The sequence below is a fragment of the Crinia signifera genome, chromosome 8 (assembly GCF_055691185.1).
Source record: "Crinia signifera chromosome 8, ASM5569118v1, whole genome shotgun sequence".
In the NCBI taxonomy this organism is placed as follows: domain Eukaryota; kingdom Metazoa; phylum Chordata; class Amphibia; order Anura; family Myobatrachidae; genus Crinia; species Crinia signifera.
Window position 1 is genome coordinate 73,905,656 of NC_139224.1, and position 16,202 is coordinate 73,921,857.

Genomic DNA, 16,202 nt, shown 5'->3' on the forward strand with positions numbered 1-16,202 from the left:
GATGGCTATTGTGTCTGTTTGACCTCTTCCAAATGTCTGTGCTGGCAATAAAAAGAAAAAGTTTCCAATTTAAATAGCTAGAGAATAAAAACAATTTGCCAGTAATGTGAAAAAACCTACAGCACCTCGTGTTCCCATGTGGTCTCCCACCCAAGTACTAACCAAGCCCAACACTGCTTAGCTTCTAAGATCAGACGAAATTGGGCCTATCCAATGTGGTATGGCTGTAGGTGAGATACAGGCACTTTTTTGCCCTCTTCTACTTCTATCACCAGGATAGCTAATAAAAAAGTTTCCTAACTGTATTGGCTTACTGAAAAAAATCATGTGTTGGTAATGTAAAAATACCTACAGGACATGATATTAGCAGGGGGTCTTAAATTAAACTACAAAAGATGCTCAACACTGTTTAGCTGCCAAAAGCAGTTGGAATTGGGCCTAAACAGTGTGGTAAGTCGTTAGGTGATGGCTATTGTGTCTGTTTGACCTCTTCCAAATGTCTGTACTGGCAATAAAAAGAAAAAGTTTCCAATTTAAATAGCTAGAGAATAAAAACAATTTGCCAGTAATGTGAAAAAACCTACAGCACCTGGTGTTCCCATGTGGTCTCCGACCCAAGTACTAACCAGGCCCAACACTGCTAAGCTTCCAAGATCAGACGAGATTGGGCCTATCTAATGTGGTATGGCTGTAGGTGAGATACAGGCACTTTTGCCCACTTCTACTTCTATCACCAGGTAAGCTAATAAAAAAGTTTCCTAAGTGTATTGGCTTACTGAAAAAAATCATGTGTAGGTAATGTAAAAAGACCTACAGGACATTATATTAGCAGGGGGTCTTAAATTAAACTACTAAAGAGGCTCAACACTGTTTAGCTGCCAAACGCAGTTGGAATTGGGCCTAAACAGTGTGGTAAGTCTTTAGGTGATGGCTATTGTGTCTGTTTGACCTCTTCCAAATGTCTGTGCTGGCAATAAAAAGAAAAGGTTTCCAATTTAAATAGCTAGAGAATAAAAACAATTTGTCAGTAATGTGAAAAAACCTACAGCACCTGGTGTTCCCATGTGGTCTCCCACCCAAGTACTAACCAGGCCCAACACTGCTAAGCTTCCAAGACCAGACGAGATTGGGCCTATCTAATGTGGTATGGCTGTAGGTGAGATACAGGCACTTTTTTGCCCACTTCTACTTCTATCACCAGGTAAGCTAATAAAAAAGTTTCCTAAGTGTATTGGCTTACTGAAAAAAATCATGTGTAGGTAATGTAAAAAGACCTACAGGACATTATATTAGCAGGGGGTCTTAAATTAAACTACTAAAGAGGCTCAACACTGTTTAGCTGCCAAACGCAGTTGGAATTGGGCCTAAACAGTGTGGTAAGTCGTTAGGTGATGGCTATTGTGTCTGTTTGACCTCTTCCAAATGTCTGTGCTGGCAATAAAAAGAAAAAGTTTCCAATTTAAATAGCTAGAGAATAAAAACAATTTGCCAGTAATGTGAAAAAACCTACAGCACCTCGTGTTCCCATGTGGTCTCTCACCCAAGTACTAACCAAGCCCAACACTGCTTAGCTTCTAAGATCAGACGAAATTGGGCCTATCCAATGTGGTATGGCTGTAGGTGAGATACAGGCACTTTTTTGCCCTCTTCTACTTCTATCACCAGGTAAGCTAATAAAAAAGTTTCCTAACTGTATTGGCTTACTGAAAAAAATCATGTGTTGGTAATGTAAAAAGTCCTACAGGACATGATATTAGCAGGGGGTCTTACATTAAACTACTAAAGAGGCTCAACACTGTTTAGCTGCCAAAAGCAGTTGGAATTGGGCCTAAACAGTGTGGTAACTCTTTAGGTGATGGCTATTGTGTCTGTTTGACCTTTTCCAAATGTCTGTGCTGGCAATAAAAAGAAAAAGTTTCCAATTTAAATAGCTAGAGAATAAAAACAATTTGCCAGTAATGTGAAAAAACCTACAGCACCTCGTGTTCCCATGTGGTCTCCCACCCAAGTACTAACCAGGCCCAACACTGCTTAGCTTCCAAGATCAGACGAGATTGGGACTATCCAATGTGGTATGGCTGTAGGTGAGATACAGGCACTTTTTTGCCCTCTTCTACTCCTATCAGCAGGTAAGCTAATAAAAAAGTTTCCTAACTGTATTGGCTTACTGAAAAAAATCATGTGTTGGTAATGTAAAAAGTCCTACAGGACATGATATTAGCAGGGGGTCTTAAATTAAACAACTAAAGAGGCTCAACACTGTTTAGCTGCCAAAAGCAGTTGGAATTGGGACTAAACAGTGTGGTAAGTCTTTAGGTGATGGCTATTGTGTCTGTTTGACCTCTTCCAAATGTCTGTCCTGGCAATAAAAAGAAATAGTTTCCAATTTAAATAGCTAGAGAATAAAAACAATTTGCCAGTAATGTGAAAAAACCTACAGCACCTCGTGTTCCCATGTGGTCTCCCACCCAAGTACTAACCAAGCCCAACACTGCTTAGCTTCTAAGATCAGACGAAATTGGGCCTATCCAATGTGGTATGGCTGTAGGTGAGATGCAGGCACTTTTTTGCCCTCTTCTACTTCTATCACCAGGATAGCTAATAAAAAAGTTTCCTAACTGTATTGGCTTACTGAAAAAAATCATGTGTTGGTAATGTAAAAATACCTACAGGACATGATATTAGCAGGGGGTCTTAAATTAAACTACAAAAGATGCTCAACACTGTTTAGCTGCCAAAAGCAGTTGGAATTGGGCCTAAACAGTGTGGTAAGTCGTTAGGTGATGGCTATTGTGTCTGTTTGACCTCTTCCAAATGTCTGTACTGGCAATAAAAAGAAAAAGTTTCCAATTTAAATAGCTAGAGAATAAAAACAATTTGCCAGTAATGTGAAAAAACCTACAGCACCTGGTGTTCCCATGTGGTCTCCCACCCAAGTACTAACCAGGCCCAACACTGCTTAGCTTCCAAGATCAGACGAGATTGGGCCTATCCAATGTTGTATGGCTGTAGGTGAGATACAGGCACTTTTTTGCCCTCTTCTACTCCTATCAGCAGGTAAGCTAATAAAAAAGTTTCCTAACTGTATTGGCTTACTGAAAAAAATCATGTGTTGGTAATGTAAAAAGTCCTACAGAACATGATATTAGCAGGGGGTCTTAAATTAAACTACTAAAGAGGCTCAACACTGTTTAGCTGCCAAAAGCAGTTGGAATTGGGACTAAACAGTGTGGTAAGTCTTTAGGTGATGGCTATTGTGTCTGTTTGACCTCTTCCAAATGTCTGTGCTGGCAATAAAAAGAAAAAGTTTCCAATTTAAATAGCTAGAGAATAAAAACAATTTGCCAGTAATGTGAAAAAACCTACAGCACCTGGTGTTTCCATGTGGTCTCCCACCCAAGTACTAACCAAGCCCAACACTGCTTAGCTTCTAAGATCAGACGAGATTGGGCCTATCCAATGTGGTATGGCTGTAGGTGAGATACAGGCACTTTTTTGCCCACTTCTACTTCTATCACCAGGTAAGCTAATAAAAAAGTTTCCCAAGTGTATTGGCTTACTGAAAAAAATCATGTGTAGGTAATGTAAAAAGACCTACAGGACATTATATTAGCAGGGGGTCTTACATTAAACTACTAAAGAGGCTCAACACTGTTTAGCTGCCAAAAGCAGTTGGAATTGGGCCTAAACAGTGTGGTAACTCTTTAGGTGATGGCTATTGTGTCTGTTTCACCTTTTCCAAATGTCTGTGCTGGCAATAAAAAGAAAAAGTTTCCAATTTAAATAGCTAGAGAATAAAAACAATTTGCCAGTAATGTGAAAAAACCTACAGCACCTCGTGTTCCCATGTGGTCTCCCATCCAAGTACTAACCAAGCCCAACACTGCTTAGCTTCTAAGATCAGACGAAATTGGGCCTATCCAATGTGGTATGGCTGTAGGTGAGATACAGGCACTTTTTTGCCCTCTTCTACTTCTATCACCAGGATAGCTAATAAAAAAGTTTCCTAACTGTATTGGCTTACTGAAAAAAATCTTGTGTTGGTAATGTAAAAAGTCCTACAGAACAGGATATTAGCAGGGGGTCTTAAATTAAACTACTAAAAAGGCTCCACACTGTTTAGCTGCCAAAAGCAGTTGGAATTGGGACTAAACAGTGTGGTAAGTCTTTAGGTGATGGCTATTGTGTCTGTTTGACCTCTTCCAAATGTCTGTGCTGGCAATAAAAAGAAAAAGTTTCCAATTTAAAAAGCTAGAGAATAAAAACAATTTGCCAGTAATGTGAAAAAACCTACAGCACCTGATGTTCCCATGTGGTCTCCCACCCAAGTACTAACCAAGCCCAACACTGCTTAGCTTCTAAGATCAGACAAGATTGGGCCTATCCAATGTGTTATAGCTGTAGGTGAGATACAGGCACTTTTTTGCCCACTTCTACTTCTATCACCAGGTAAGCTAATAAAAAAGTTTCCTAAGTGTATTGGCTTACTGAAAAAAATCATGTGTAGGTAATGTAAAAAGACCTATAGGACATTATATTAGCAGGGGGTCTTAAATTAAACTACTAAAGAGGCTCAACACTGTTTAGCTGCCAAACGCAGTTGGAATTGGGCCTACACAGTGTGGTAAGTCGTTAGGTGATGGCTATTGTGTCTGTTTGACCTCTTCCAAATGTCTGTACTGGTAATAAAAAGAAAAAGTTTCCAATTTAAATAGCTAGAGAATAAAAACAATTTGCCAGTAATGTGAAAAAACCTACAGCACCTGGTGTTCCCATGTGGTCTCCCACCTAAGTACTAACCAGGCCCAACACTGCTAAGCTTCCAAGACCAGACGAGATTGGGCCTATCCAATGTGGTATGGCTGTAGGTGAGATACAGGCACTTTTTTGCCCTCTTCTACTCCTATCAGCAGGTAAGCTAATAAAAAAGTTTCCTAACTGTATTGGCTTACTGAAAAAAAAATCATGTGTTGGTAATGTAAAAAGTCCTACAGGACATTATATTAGCAGGGGGTCTTAAATTACACTACTAAAGAGGCTCAACACTGTTTAGCTGCCAAAAGCAGTTGGAATTAGGACTAAACAGTGTGGTAAGTCTTTAGGTGATGGCTACTGTGTCTGTTTGACCTCTTCCAAATGTCTGTGCTGGCAATAAAAAGAAAAAGTTTTCAATTTAAATAGCTAGAGAATAAAAACAATTTGCCAGTAATGTGAAAAAACCTACAGCACCTGGTGTTCCCATGTGGTCTCCCACCCAAGTACTAACCAAGCTCAACACTGCTTAGCTTCTAAGATCAGACGTAATTGGGCCTATCCAATATGGTATGGCTGTAGGTGAGATACAGGCACTTTTTTGCCCTCTTCTACTTCTATCACCAGGATAGCTAATAAAAAAGTTTCCTAACTGTATTGGCTTACTGAAAAAAATCATGTGTTGGTAATGTAAAAATACCTACAGGACATGATATTAGCAGGGGGTCTTAAATTAAACTACTAAAGAGGCTCAACACTGTTTAGCTGCCAAACGCAGTTGGAATTGGGCCTAAACAGTGTGGTAAGTCTTTAGGTGATGGCTATTGTGTCTGTTTGACCTCTTCCAAATGTCTGTGCTGGCAATAAAAAGAAAAGGTTTCCAATTTAAATAGCTAGAGAATAAAAACAATTTGCCAGTAATGTGAAAAAACCTACAGCACCTGATGTTCCCATGTGGTCTCCCACCCAAGTACTAACCAGGCCCAACACTGCTAAGCTTCCAAGATCAGACGAGATTGGGCCTATCTAATGTGGTATGGCTGTAGGTGAGATACAGGCACTTTTGCCCACTTCTACTTCTATCACCAGGTAAGCTAATAAAAAAGTTTATTAAGTGTATTGGCTTACTGAAAAAAATCATGTGTAGGTAATGTAAAAAGACCTACAGGACATTATATTAGCAGGGGGTCTTAAATTAAAATACAAAAGATGCTCAACACTGTTTAGCTGCCAAAAGCAGTTGGAATTGGGCCTAAACAGTGTGGTAAGTCGTTAGGTGATGGCTATTGTGTCTGTTTGACCTCTTCCAAATGTCTGTACTGGCAATAAAAAGAAAAAGTTTCCAATTTAAATAGCTAGAGAATAAAAACAATTTGCCAGTAATGTGAAAAAACCTACAGCACCTGGTGTTCCCATGTGGTCTCCCACCCAAGTACTAACCAGGCCCAACACTGCTAACCTTCCAAGATCAGACGAGATTGGGCCTATCTAATGTGGTATGGCTGTAGGTGAGATACAGGCACTTTTGCCCACTTCTACTTCTATCACCAGGTAAGCTAATAAAAAAGTTTCCTAAGTGTATTGGCTTACTGAAAAAAATCATGTGTAGGTAATGTAAAAAGACCTACAGGACATGATATTAGCAGGGGGTCTTAAATTAAACTACTAAAGAGGCTCAACACTGTTTAGCTGCCAAACGCAGTTGGAATTGGGCCTAAACAGTGTGGAAAGTCTTTAGGTGATGGCTATTGTGTCTGTTTGACCTCTTCCAAATGTCTGTGCTGGCAATAAAATGAAAAGGTTTCCAATTTAAATAGCTAGAGAATAAAAACAATTTGTCAGTAATGTGAAAAAACCTACAGCACCTGTTGTTCCCATGTGGTCTCCCACCCAAGTACTAACCAGGCCCAACACTGCTTAGCTTCCAAGAACAGACGAGATTGGGCCTATCCAATGTGGTATGGCTGTAGGTGAGATACAGGCACTTTTTTGCCCTCTTATACTCCTATCAGCAGGTAAGCTAATAAAAAAGTTTCCTAACTGTATTGGCTTACTGAAAAAAATCATGTGTTGGTAATGTAAAAAGTCCTACAGAACATGCTATTAGCAGGGGGTCTTAAATTAAACTACTAAAGAGGCTCAACACTGTTTAGCTGCCAAAAGCAGTTGGAATTGGGACTAAACAGTGTGGTAAGTCTTTAGGTGATGGCTATTGTGTCTGTTTGACCTCTTCCAAATGTCTGTGCTGGCAATAAAAAGAAAAAGTTTCCAATTTAAATAGCTAGAGAATAAAAACAATTTGCCAGTAATGTGAAAAAACCAACAGCACCTGATGTTCCCATGTGGTCTCCCACCCAAGTACTAACCAGGCCCAACACTGCTAAGCTTCCAAAATCAGACGAGATTGGGCCTATCTAATGTGGTATGGCTGTAGGTGAGATACAGGCACTTTTGCCCACTTCTACTTCTATCACCAGGTAAGCTAATAAAAAAGTTTATTAAGTGTATTGGCTTACTGAAAAAAAATCATGTGTTGGTAATGTAAAAAGACCTACAGGACATTATATTAGCAGGGGGTCTTAAATTAAACTACTAAAGAGGCTCAACACTGTTTAGCTGCCAAAAGCAGTTGGAATTGGGACTAAACAGTGTGGTAAGTCTTTAGGTGATGGCTATTGTGTCTGTTTGACCTCTTCCAAATGTCTGTGCTGGCAATAAAAAGAAAAAATTTCCAATTTAAATAGCTAGAGAATAAAAACAATTTGCCAGTAATGTGAAAAAACCTACAGAACCTCGTGTTCCCATGTGGTCTCCCACCCAAGTACTAACCAAGCCCAACACTGCTTAGCTTCTAAGATCAGACGAAATTGGGCCTATCCAATGTGGTATGGCTGTAGGTGAGATACAGGCACTTTTTTGCCCTCTTCTACTTCTATCACCAGGATAGCTAATAAAAAAGTTTCCTAACTGTATTGGCTTACTGAAAAAAATCATGTGTTGGTAATGTAAAAATACCTACAGGACATGATATTAGCAGGGGGTCTTAAATTAAAATACAAAAGATGCTCAACACTGTTTAGCTGCCAAAAGCAGTTGGAATTGGGCCTAAACAGTGTGGTAAGTCGTTAGGTGATGGCTATTGTGTCTGTTTGACCTCTTCCAAATGTCTGTACTGGCAATAAAAAGAAAAAGTTTCCAATTTAAATAGCTAGAGAATAAAAACAATTTGCCAGTAATGTGAAAAAACCTACAGCAGCTGGTGTTCCCATGTGGTCTCCCACCCAAGTACTAACCAGGCCCAACACTGCTTAGCTTCCAAGATCAGACGAGATTGGGCCTATCCAATGTGGTATGGCTGTAGGTGAGATACAGGAACATTTTTGCCATCTTCTACTTCTATCACCAGGTAAGCTAATAAAAAAGTTTCCTAACTGTATTGGCTTACTGAAAAAAATCATGTGTTGGTAATGTAAAAAGACCTACGGGACATGATATTAGCAGGGGGTCTTAAATAAAACTACTAAAGAGGCTCAACACTGTTTAGCTGCCAAAAGCAGATGGAATTAGGCGTAAACAGTGTGGTAAGTCTTTAGGTGATGGCTATTGTGTCTGTTTGACCTCTTCCAAATGTCAGTGCTGGCAATAAAAAGAAAAAGTTTCCAATTTAAATAGCTAGAGAATAAAAACAATTTGCCAGTAATGTGAAAAAACCTTCAGCACCTGGTGTTCCCATGTGGTATCCCACCCAAGTACTAACCAGGCCCAACACTGCTTAGCTTCCAAGATCAGATGAGATTGGGCCTATCCAATGTGGTATGGCTGTAGGTGAGATACAGGCACTTTTTGCCCTCTTCTACTTCGATCACCAGGTAAGCTAATAAAAAAGTTTCCTAACTGTATTGGCTTACTGAAAAAAATCATGTGTAGGTAATGTAAAAAGACCTACAGGACATTATATTAGCAGGGGGTCTTAAATTAAACTACTAAAGAGGCTCAACACTGTTTAGCTGCCAAAAGCAGTTGGAATTTGGACTAAACAGTGTGGTAAGTCTTTAGGTGATGGCTATTGTGTCTGTTTGACCTCTTCCAAATGTCTGTGCTGGCAATAAAAAGAAAAAGTTTCCAATTTAAATAGCTAGAGAATAAAAACAATTTGCCAGTAATGTGAAAAAACCTACAGCACCTGGTGTTCCCATGTGGTCTCCCACCCAAGTACTAACCAAGCCCAACACTGCTTAGCTTCTAAGATCAGACGAGATTGGGCCTATCCAATGTGGTATGGCTGTAGGTGAGATACAAGCACTTTTTTGCCCACTTCTACTTCTATCACCAGGTAAGCTAATAAAAAAGTTTCCTAAGTGTATTGGCTTACTGAAAAAAATCATGTGTTGGTAATGTAAAAAGACCTACAGGACATTATATTAGCAGGGGGTCTTAAATTAAACTACTAAAGAGGCTCAACACTGTTTAGCTGCCAAACGCAGTTGGAATTGGGCCTAAACAGTGTGGTAAGTCTTTAGGTGATGGCTATTGTGTCTGTTTGACCTCTCCCACATGTCTGTATTGGCAATAAAAAGAAAAAGTTTCCAATTTAAATAGCTAGAGAATAAAAACAATTTGCCAGTAATGGGAAAAAACCTACAGCACCTGGTGATCCCATGTGGTCTCCCACCCAAGTACTAACCAGGCCCAACACTGCTTAGCTTCCAAGATCAGACGAGATTGGGCCTATCCAATGTGGTATGGCTGTAGGTGAGATACAGGCACTTTTTTGCCCTCTTCTACTTCTATCACCAGGTAAGCTAATAAAAAAGTTTCCTAACTGTATTGGCTTACTGAAAAAAATCATGTGTTGGTAATGTAAAAAGTCCTACAGGACATGATATTAGCAGGGGGTCTTACATTAAACTACTAAAGAGGCTCAACACTGTTTAGCTGCCAAAAGCAGTTGGAATTGGGCCTAAACAGTGTGGTAACTCTTTAGGTGATGGCTATTGTGTCTGTTTGACCTTTTCCAAATGTCTGTGCTGGCAATAAAAAGAAAAAGTTTCCAATTTAAATAGCTAGAGAATAAAAACAATTTGCCAGTAATGTGAAAAAACCTACAGCACCTCGTGTTCCCATGTGGTCTCCCACCCAAGTACTAACCAAGCCCAACACTGCTTAGCTTCTAAGATCAGACGAAATTGGGCCTATCCAATGTGGTATGGCTGTAGGTGAGATACAGGCACTTTTTTGCCCTCTTCTACTTCTATCACCAGGATAGCTAATAAAAAAGTTTCCTAACTGTATTGGCTTACTGAAAAAAATCATGTGTTGGTAATGTAAAAATACCTACAGGACATGATATTAGCAGGGGGTCTTAAATTAAACTACAAAAGATGCTCAACACTGTTTAGCTGCCAAAAGCAGTTGGAATCGGGCCTAAACAGTGTGGTAAGTCGTTAGGTGATGGCTATTGTGTCTGTTTGACCTCTTCCAAATGTCTGTACTGGCAATAAAAAGAAAAAGTTTCCAATTTAAATAGCTAGAGAATAAAAACAATTTGCCAGTAATGTGAAAAAACCTACAGCACCTGGCGTTCCCATGTGGTCTCCCACCCAAGTACTAACCAGGCCCAACACTGCTTAGCTTCCAAGATCAGACGAGATTGGGCCTATCCAATGTGGTATGGCTGTAGGTGAGATACAGGCACTTTTTTGCCCTCTTCTACTCCTATCAGCAGGTAAGCTAATAAAAAAGTTTCCTAACTGTATTGGCTTACTGAAAAAAATCATGTGTTGGTAATGTAAAAAGACCTACGGGACATGATATTAGCAGGGGGTCTTAAATAAAACTACTAAAGAGGCTCAACACTGTTTAGCTGCCAAAAGCAGATGGAATTAGGCGTAAACAGTGTGGTAAGTCTTTAGGTGATGGCTATTGTGTCTGTTTGACCTCTTCCAAATGTCAGTGCTGGCAATAAAAAGAAAAAGTTTCCAATTTAAATAGCTAGAGAATAAAAACAATTTGCCAGTAATGTGAAAAAACCTTCAGCACCTGGTGTTCCCATGTGGTATCCCACCCAAGTACTAACCAGGCCCAACACTGCTTAGCTTCCAAGATCAGATGAGATTGGGCCTATCCAATGTGGTATGGCTGTAGGTGAGATACAGGCACTTTTTGCACCCTTCTACTTCGATCACCAGGTAAGCTAATAAAAAAGTTTCCTAACTGTATTGGCTTACTGAAAAAAATCATGTGTAGGTAATGTAAAAAGACCTACAGGACATTATATTAGCAGGGGGTCTTAAATTAAACTACTAAAGAGGCTCAACACTGTTTAGCTGCCAAAAGCAGTTGGAATTTGGACTAAACAGTGTGGTAAGTCTTTAGGTGATGGCTATTGTGTCTGTTTGACCTCTTCCAAATGTCTGTGCTGGCAATAAAAAGAAAAAGTTTCCAATTTAAATAGCTAGAGAATAAAAACAATTTGCCAGTAATGTGAAAAAACCTACAGCACCTGGTGTTCCCATGTGGTCTCCCACCCAAGTACTAACCAAGCCCAACACTGCTTAGCTTCTAAGATCAGACGAGATTGGGCCTATCCAATGTGGTATGGCTGTAGGTGAGATACAAGCACTTTTTTGCCCACTTCTACTTCTATCACCAGGTAAGCTAATAAAAAAGTTTCCTAAGTGTATTGGCTTACTGAAAAAAATCATGTGTAGGTAATGTAAAAAGACCTACAGGACATTATATTAGCAGGGGGTCTTAAATTAAACTACTAAAGAGGCTCAACACTGTTTAGCTGCCAAACGCAGTTGGAATTGGGCCTAAACAGTGTGGTAAGTCTTTAGGTGATGGCTATTGTGTCTGTTTGACCTCTCCCACATGTCTGTATTGGCAATAAAAAGAAAAAGTTTCCAATTTAAATAGCTAGAGAATAAAAACAATTTGCCAGTAATGGGAAAAAACCTACAGCACCTGGTGATCCCATGTGGTCTCCCACCCAAGTACTAACCAGGCCCAACACTGCTTAGCTTCCAAGATCAGACGAGATTGGGCCTATGCAATGTGGTATGGCTGTAGGTGAGATACAGGCACTTTTTTGCCCTCTTCTACTCCTATCAGCAGGTAAGCTAATAAAAAAGTTTCCTAACTGTATTGGCTTACTGAAAAAAATCATGTGTTGGTAATGTAAAAAGACCTACGGGACATGATATTAGCAGGGGGTCTTAAATAAAACTACTAAAGAGGCTCAACACTGTTTAGCTGCCAAAAGCAGATGGAATTAGGCGTAAACAGTGTGGTAAGTCTTTAGGTGATGGCTATTGTGTCTGTTTGACCTCTTCCAAATGTCAGTGCTGGCAATAAAAAGAAAAAGTTTCCAATTTAAATAGCTAGAGAATAAAAACAATTTGCCAGTAATGTGAAAAAACCTTCAGCACCTGGTGTTCCCATGTGGTATCCCACCCAAGTACTAACCAGGCCCAACACTGCTTAGCTTCCAAGATCAGATGAGATTGGGCCTATCCAATGTGGTATGGCTGTAGGTGAGATACAGGCACTTTTTGCACCCTTCTACTTCGATCACCAGGTAAGCTAATAAAAAAGTTTCCTAACTGTATTGGCTTACTGAAAAAAATCATGTGTAGGTAATGTAAAAAGACCTACAGGACATTATATTAGCAGGGGGTCTTAAATTAAACTACTAAAGAGGCTCAACACTGTTTAGCTGCCAAAAGCAGTTGGAATTTGGACTAAACAGTGTGGTAAGTCTTTAGGTGATGGCTATTGTGTCTGTTTGACCTCTTCCAAATGTCTGTGCTGGCAATAAAAAGAAAAAGTTTCCAATTTAAATAGCTAGAGAATAAAAACAATTTGCCAGTAATGTGAAAAAACCTACAGCACCTGGTGTTCCCATGTGGTCTCCCACCCAAGTACTAACCAAGCCCAACACTGCTTAGCTTCTAAGATCAGACGAGATTGGGCCTATCCAATGTGGTATGGCTGTAGGTGAGATACAAGCACTTTTTTGCCCACTTCTACTTCTATCACCAGGTAAGCTAATAAAAAAGTTTCCTAAGTGTATTGGCTTACTGAAAAAAATCATGTGTAGGTAATGTAAAAAGACCTACAGGACATTATATTAGCAGGGGGTCTTAAATTAAACTACTAAAGAGGCTCAACACTGTTTAGCTGCCAAACGCAGTTGGAATTGGGCCTAAACAGTGTGGTAAGTCTTTAGGTGATGGCTATTGTGTCTGTTTGACCTCTCCCACATGTCTGTATTGGCAATAAAAAGAAAAAGTTTCCAATTTAAATAGCTAGAGAATAAAAACAATTTGCCAGTAATGGGAAAAAACCTACAGCACCTGGTGATCCCATGTGGTCTCCCACCCAAGTACTAACCAGGCCCAACACTGCTTAGCTTCCAAGATCAGACGAGATTGGGCCTATCCAATGTGGTATGGCTGTAGGTGAGATACAGGCACTTTTTTGCCCTCTTCTACTTCTATCACCAGGTAAGCTATTAAAAAAGTTTCCTAACTGTATTGGCTTACTGAAAAAAATCATGTGTTGGTAATGTAAAAAGTCCTACAGGACATGATATTAGCAGGGGGTCTTACATTAAACTACTAAAGAGGCTCAACACTGTTTAGCTGCCAAAAGCAGTTGGAATTGGGCCTAAACAGTGTGGTAACTCTTTAGGTGATGGCTATTGTGTCTGTTTGACCTTTTCCAAATGTCTGTGCTGGCAATAAAAAGAAAAAGTTTCCAATTTAAATAGCTAGAGAATAAAAACAATTTGCCAGTAATGTGAAAAAACCTACAGCACCTCGTGTTCCCATGTGGTCTCCCACCCAAGTACTAACCAAGCCCAACACTGCTTAGCTTCTAAGATCAGACGAAATTGGGCCTATCCAATGTGGTATGGCTGTAGGTGAGATACAGGCACTTTTTTGCCCTCTTCTACTTCTATCACCAGGATAGCTAATAAAAAAGTTTCCTAACTGTATTGGCTTACTGAAAAAAATCATGTGTTGGTAATGTAAAAATACCTACAGGACATGATATTAGCAGGGGGTCTTAAATTAAACTACAAAAGATGCTCAACACTGTTTAGCTGCCAAAAGCAGTTGGAATTGGGCCTAAACAGTGTGGTAAGTCGTTAGGTGATGGCTATTGTGTCTGTTTGACCTCTTCCAAATGTCTGTACTGGCAATAAAAAGAAAAAGTTTCCAATTTAAATAGCTAGAGAATAAAAACAATTTGCCAGTAATGTGAAAAAACCTACAGCACCTGGCGTTCCCATGTGGTCTCCCACCCAAGTACTAACCAGGCCCAACACTGCTTAGCTTCCAAGATCAGACGAGATTGGGCCTATCCAATGTGGTATGGCTGTAGGTGAGATACAGGCACTTTTTTGCCCTCTTCTACTCCTATCAGCAGGTAAGCTAATAAAAAAGGGTACTTATGTAGTATCTGGGCTGCCGATTTTTTGATTGTATGCCTTAAGTTAAGGCATACAATCAGATGCGATGCGATGCGATATCGCATCGCATCGCATCGCATCGCATCCGATATCGGATGCGATGACCCGATTTTTCCATAGGAATCAATGTTAAAATGATTCCTATGGAAAAATGGGTCCTTTTCATACCCCTACTATCCAAGTGGGCATGGAGTTGGAAATAAACCTGTGGCGAGCGTAGCGAGCCACCGAGCCCGAAGCGTGGCGAGCGAAGCGAGCCCCGCGAGGGGACGGTATTCGTCCCCTCGCGGGGCTCGCTTCGCTCGCCACGCTTCGGGCTCGGTGGCTCGCTACGCTCGCCACAGGTTTATATCCAACTCCATGCCCACTTGGATAGTAGGGGTATGAAAAGGACCCATTTTTCCCATTGAATTCCATGTTAAAATGGACTCAGTCCATTTTAACATTGATTCCTATGGAAAAATCGGGTCATCGCATCGCATCGCATCGCATCGAATCGCATGGTCGCATGCGATGCGATGCGATCTCCCGATCCGACCCGATTTAGAAATCGGCAGCCCAGATACTACATAAGTACCTAAAAAAGTTTCCTAACTGTATTGGCTTACTGAAAAAAATCATGTGTAGGTAATGTAAAAAGACCTACAGGACATTATATTAGCAGGGGGTCTTAAATTAAACTACTAAAGAGGCTCAACACTGTTTAGCTGCCAAAAGCAGTTGGAATTGGGACTAAATAGTGTGGTAAGTCTTTAGGTGATGGCTATTGTGTCTGTTTGACCTCTTCCAAATGTCTGTGCTGGCAATAAAAAGAAAAAGTTTCCAATTTAAATAGCTAGAGAATAAAAACAATTTGCCAGTAATGTGAAAAAACCTACAGCACCTCGTGTTCCCATGTGGTCTCCCACCCAAGTACTAACCAAGCCCAACACTGCTTAGCTTCTAAGATCAGACGGAATTGGGCCTATCCAATGTAGTATGGCTGTAGGTGAGATACAGGCACTTTTTTGCCCACTTCTACTTCTATCACCAGGATAGCTATTAAAAAAGTTTCCTAACTGTATTGGCTTACTGAAAAAAATCATGTGTTGGTAATGTAAAAATACCTACAGGACATGATATTAGCAGGGGTCTTAAATTAAACTACAAAAGATGCTCAACACTGTTTAGCTGCCAAAAGCAGTTGGAATTGGGCCTAAACAGTGTGGTAAGTCGTTAGGTGATGGCTATTGTGTCTGTTTGACCTCTTCCAAATGTCTGTACTGGCAATAAAAAGAAAAAGTTTCCAATTTAAATAGCTAGAGAATAAAAACAATTTGCCAGTAATGTGAAAAAACCTACAGCACCTGGCGTTCCCATGTGGTCTCCCACCCAAATACTAACCAGGCCCAACACTGCTTAGCTTCCAAGATCAGACGAGATTGGGCCTATCCAATGTGGTATGGCTGTAGGTGAGATACAGGCACTTTTTTGCCCTCTTCTACTTCTATCACCAGGTAAGCTAATAAAAAAGTTTCCTAACTGTATTGGCTTACTGAAAAAAATCATGTGTTGGTAATGTAAAAAGTCCTACAGGACATGATATTAGCAGGGGGTCTTACATTAAACTACTAAAGAGGCTCAACACTGTTTAGCTGCCAAAAGCAGTTGGAATTGGGCCTAAACAGTGTGGTAACTCTTTAGGTGATGGCTATTGTGTCTGTTTGACCTTTTCCAAATGTCTGTGCTGGCAATAAAAAGAAAAAGTTTCCAATTTAAATAGCTAGAGAATAAAAACAATTTGCCAGTAATGTGAAAAAACCTACAGCACCTCGTGTTCCCATGTGGTCTCCCACCCAAGTACTAACCAAGCCCAACACTGCTTAGCTTCTAAGATCAGACGAAATTGGGCCTATCCAATGTGGTATGGCTGTAGGTGAGATACAGGCACTTTTTTGCCCTCTTCTACTTCTATCACCAGGATAGCTAATAA

General features: G+C 40.1%; 16 non-coding genes and 18 pseudogenes across 16 annotated transcripts; all 34 read right to left on the reverse strand.

Moving 5' to 3' along the window:
* Positions 1-113: 113 nt before the first annotated feature.
* LOC146028792 (5S ribosomal RNA) lies at positions 114-232 on the reverse strand (annotated as a pseudogene).
* Positions 233-577: 345 nt separating this feature from the next.
* On the reverse strand, positions 578-696 carry LOC146028981 (5S ribosomal RNA; annotated as a pseudogene).
* A 343-nt stretch (positions 697-1,039) lies between these two features.
* LOC146028398 (5S ribosomal RNA) lies at positions 1,040-1,158 on the reverse strand (annotated as a pseudogene).
* A 345-nt stretch (positions 1,159-1,503) lies between these two features.
* On the reverse strand, positions 1,504-1,622 carry LOC146029331 (5S ribosomal RNA; annotated as a pseudogene).
* Positions 1,623-1,967: 345 nt separating this feature from the next.
* On the reverse strand, positions 1,968-2,086 carry LOC146034631 (5S ribosomal RNA). Its single transcript, XR_014460036.1, has one exon. It is a non-coding gene; the product is annotated as a 5S ribosomal RNA (ribosomal RNA).
* A 345-nt stretch (positions 2,087-2,431) lies between these two features.
* LOC146028795 (5S ribosomal RNA) lies at positions 2,432-2,550 on the reverse strand (annotated as a pseudogene).
* A 345-nt stretch (positions 2,551-2,895) lies between these two features.
* LOC146034893 (5S ribosomal RNA) lies at positions 2,896-3,014 on the reverse strand. Its single transcript, XR_014460297.1, has one exon. It is a non-coding gene; the product is annotated as a 5S ribosomal RNA (ribosomal RNA).
* A 345-nt stretch (positions 3,015-3,359) lies between these two features.
* Positions 3,360-3,478, reverse strand: LOC146028244 (5S ribosomal RNA; annotated as a pseudogene).
* Positions 3,479-3,823: 345 nt separating this feature from the next.
* On the reverse strand, positions 3,824-3,942 carry LOC146028647 (5S ribosomal RNA; annotated as a pseudogene).
* Positions 3,943-4,287: 345 nt separating this feature from the next.
* On the reverse strand, positions 4,288-4,406 carry LOC146029378 (5S ribosomal RNA; annotated as a pseudogene).
* Positions 4,407-4,751: 345 nt separating this feature from the next.
* Positions 4,752-4,870, reverse strand: LOC146027842 (5S ribosomal RNA; annotated as a pseudogene).
* Positions 4,871-5,217: 347 nt separating this feature from the next.
* Positions 5,218-5,336, reverse strand: LOC146029190 (5S ribosomal RNA; annotated as a pseudogene).
* Positions 5,337-5,681: 345 nt separating this feature from the next.
* On the reverse strand, positions 5,682-5,800 carry LOC146028205 (5S ribosomal RNA; annotated as a pseudogene).
* Positions 5,801-6,143: 343 nt separating this feature from the next.
* Positions 6,144-6,262, reverse strand: LOC146028271 (5S ribosomal RNA; annotated as a pseudogene).
* A 343-nt stretch (positions 6,263-6,605) lies between these two features.
* LOC146035126 (5S ribosomal RNA) lies at positions 6,606-6,724 on the reverse strand. The gene has a single exon (XR_014460530.1). It is a non-coding gene; the product is annotated as a 5S ribosomal RNA (ribosomal RNA).
* A 345-nt stretch (positions 6,725-7,069) lies between these two features.
* On the reverse strand, positions 7,070-7,188 carry LOC146029124 (5S ribosomal RNA; annotated as a pseudogene).
* Positions 7,189-7,532: 344 nt separating this feature from the next.
* LOC146029303 (5S ribosomal RNA) lies at positions 7,533-7,651 on the reverse strand (annotated as a pseudogene).
* A 345-nt stretch (positions 7,652-7,996) lies between these two features.
* On the reverse strand, positions 7,997-8,115 carry LOC146035164 (5S ribosomal RNA). Its single transcript, XR_014460567.1, has one exon. It is a non-coding gene; the product is annotated as a 5S ribosomal RNA (ribosomal RNA).
* A 345-nt stretch (positions 8,116-8,460) lies between these two features.
* LOC146034761 (5S ribosomal RNA) lies at positions 8,461-8,579 on the reverse strand. Its single transcript, XR_014460165.1, has one exon. It is a non-coding gene; the product is annotated as a 5S ribosomal RNA (ribosomal RNA).
* Positions 8,580-8,923: 344 nt separating this feature from the next.
* LOC146035179 (5S ribosomal RNA) lies at positions 8,924-9,042 on the reverse strand. The gene has a single exon (XR_014460583.1). It is a non-coding gene; the product is annotated as a 5S ribosomal RNA (ribosomal RNA).
* A 345-nt stretch (positions 9,043-9,387) lies between these two features.
* LOC146034784 (5S ribosomal RNA) lies at positions 9,388-9,506 on the reverse strand. The gene has a single exon (XR_014460188.1). It is a non-coding gene; the product is annotated as a 5S ribosomal RNA (ribosomal RNA).
* A 345-nt stretch (positions 9,507-9,851) lies between these two features.
* LOC146028796 (5S ribosomal RNA) lies at positions 9,852-9,970 on the reverse strand (annotated as a pseudogene).
* Positions 9,971-10,315: 345 nt separating this feature from the next.
* Positions 10,316-10,434, reverse strand: LOC146033350 (5S ribosomal RNA). The gene has a single exon (XR_014458760.1). It is a non-coding gene; the product is annotated as a 5S ribosomal RNA (ribosomal RNA).
* A 345-nt stretch (positions 10,435-10,779) lies between these two features.
* On the reverse strand, positions 10,780-10,898 carry LOC146034762 (5S ribosomal RNA). The gene has a single exon (XR_014460166.1). It is a non-coding gene; the product is annotated as a 5S ribosomal RNA (ribosomal RNA).
* A 344-nt stretch (positions 10,899-11,242) lies between these two features.
* On the reverse strand, positions 11,243-11,361 carry LOC146035180 (5S ribosomal RNA). The gene has a single exon (XR_014460584.1). It is a non-coding gene; the product is annotated as a 5S ribosomal RNA (ribosomal RNA).
* A 345-nt stretch (positions 11,362-11,706) lies between these two features.
* Positions 11,707-11,825, reverse strand: LOC146027402 (5S ribosomal RNA). The gene has a single exon (XR_014454805.1). It is a non-coding gene; the product is annotated as a 5S ribosomal RNA (ribosomal RNA).
* Positions 11,826-12,170: 345 nt separating this feature from the next.
* On the reverse strand, positions 12,171-12,289 carry LOC146034765 (5S ribosomal RNA). The gene has a single exon (XR_014460168.1). It is a non-coding gene; the product is annotated as a 5S ribosomal RNA (ribosomal RNA).
* A 344-nt stretch (positions 12,290-12,633) lies between these two features.
* On the reverse strand, positions 12,634-12,752 carry LOC146035181 (5S ribosomal RNA). Its single transcript, XR_014460585.1, has one exon. It is a non-coding gene; the product is annotated as a 5S ribosomal RNA (ribosomal RNA).
* A 345-nt stretch (positions 12,753-13,097) lies between these two features.
* Positions 13,098-13,216, reverse strand: LOC146034785 (5S ribosomal RNA). Its single transcript, XR_014460189.1, has one exon. It is a non-coding gene; the product is annotated as a 5S ribosomal RNA (ribosomal RNA).
* A 345-nt stretch (positions 13,217-13,561) lies between these two features.
* On the reverse strand, positions 13,562-13,680 carry LOC146028797 (5S ribosomal RNA; annotated as a pseudogene).
* A 345-nt stretch (positions 13,681-14,025) lies between these two features.
* Positions 14,026-14,144, reverse strand: LOC146033352 (5S ribosomal RNA). The gene has a single exon (XR_014458761.1). It is a non-coding gene; the product is annotated as a 5S ribosomal RNA (ribosomal RNA).
* A 957-nt stretch (positions 14,145-15,101) lies between these two features.
* On the reverse strand, positions 15,102-15,220 carry LOC146028892 (5S ribosomal RNA; annotated as a pseudogene).
* Positions 15,221-15,564: 344 nt separating this feature from the next.
* Positions 15,565-15,683, reverse strand: LOC146034590 (5S ribosomal RNA). The gene has a single exon (XR_014459994.1). It is a non-coding gene; the product is annotated as a 5S ribosomal RNA (ribosomal RNA).
* Positions 15,684-16,028: 345 nt separating this feature from the next.
* Positions 16,029-16,147, reverse strand: LOC146028798 (5S ribosomal RNA; annotated as a pseudogene).
* Positions 16,148-16,202: the final 55 nt, after the last annotated feature.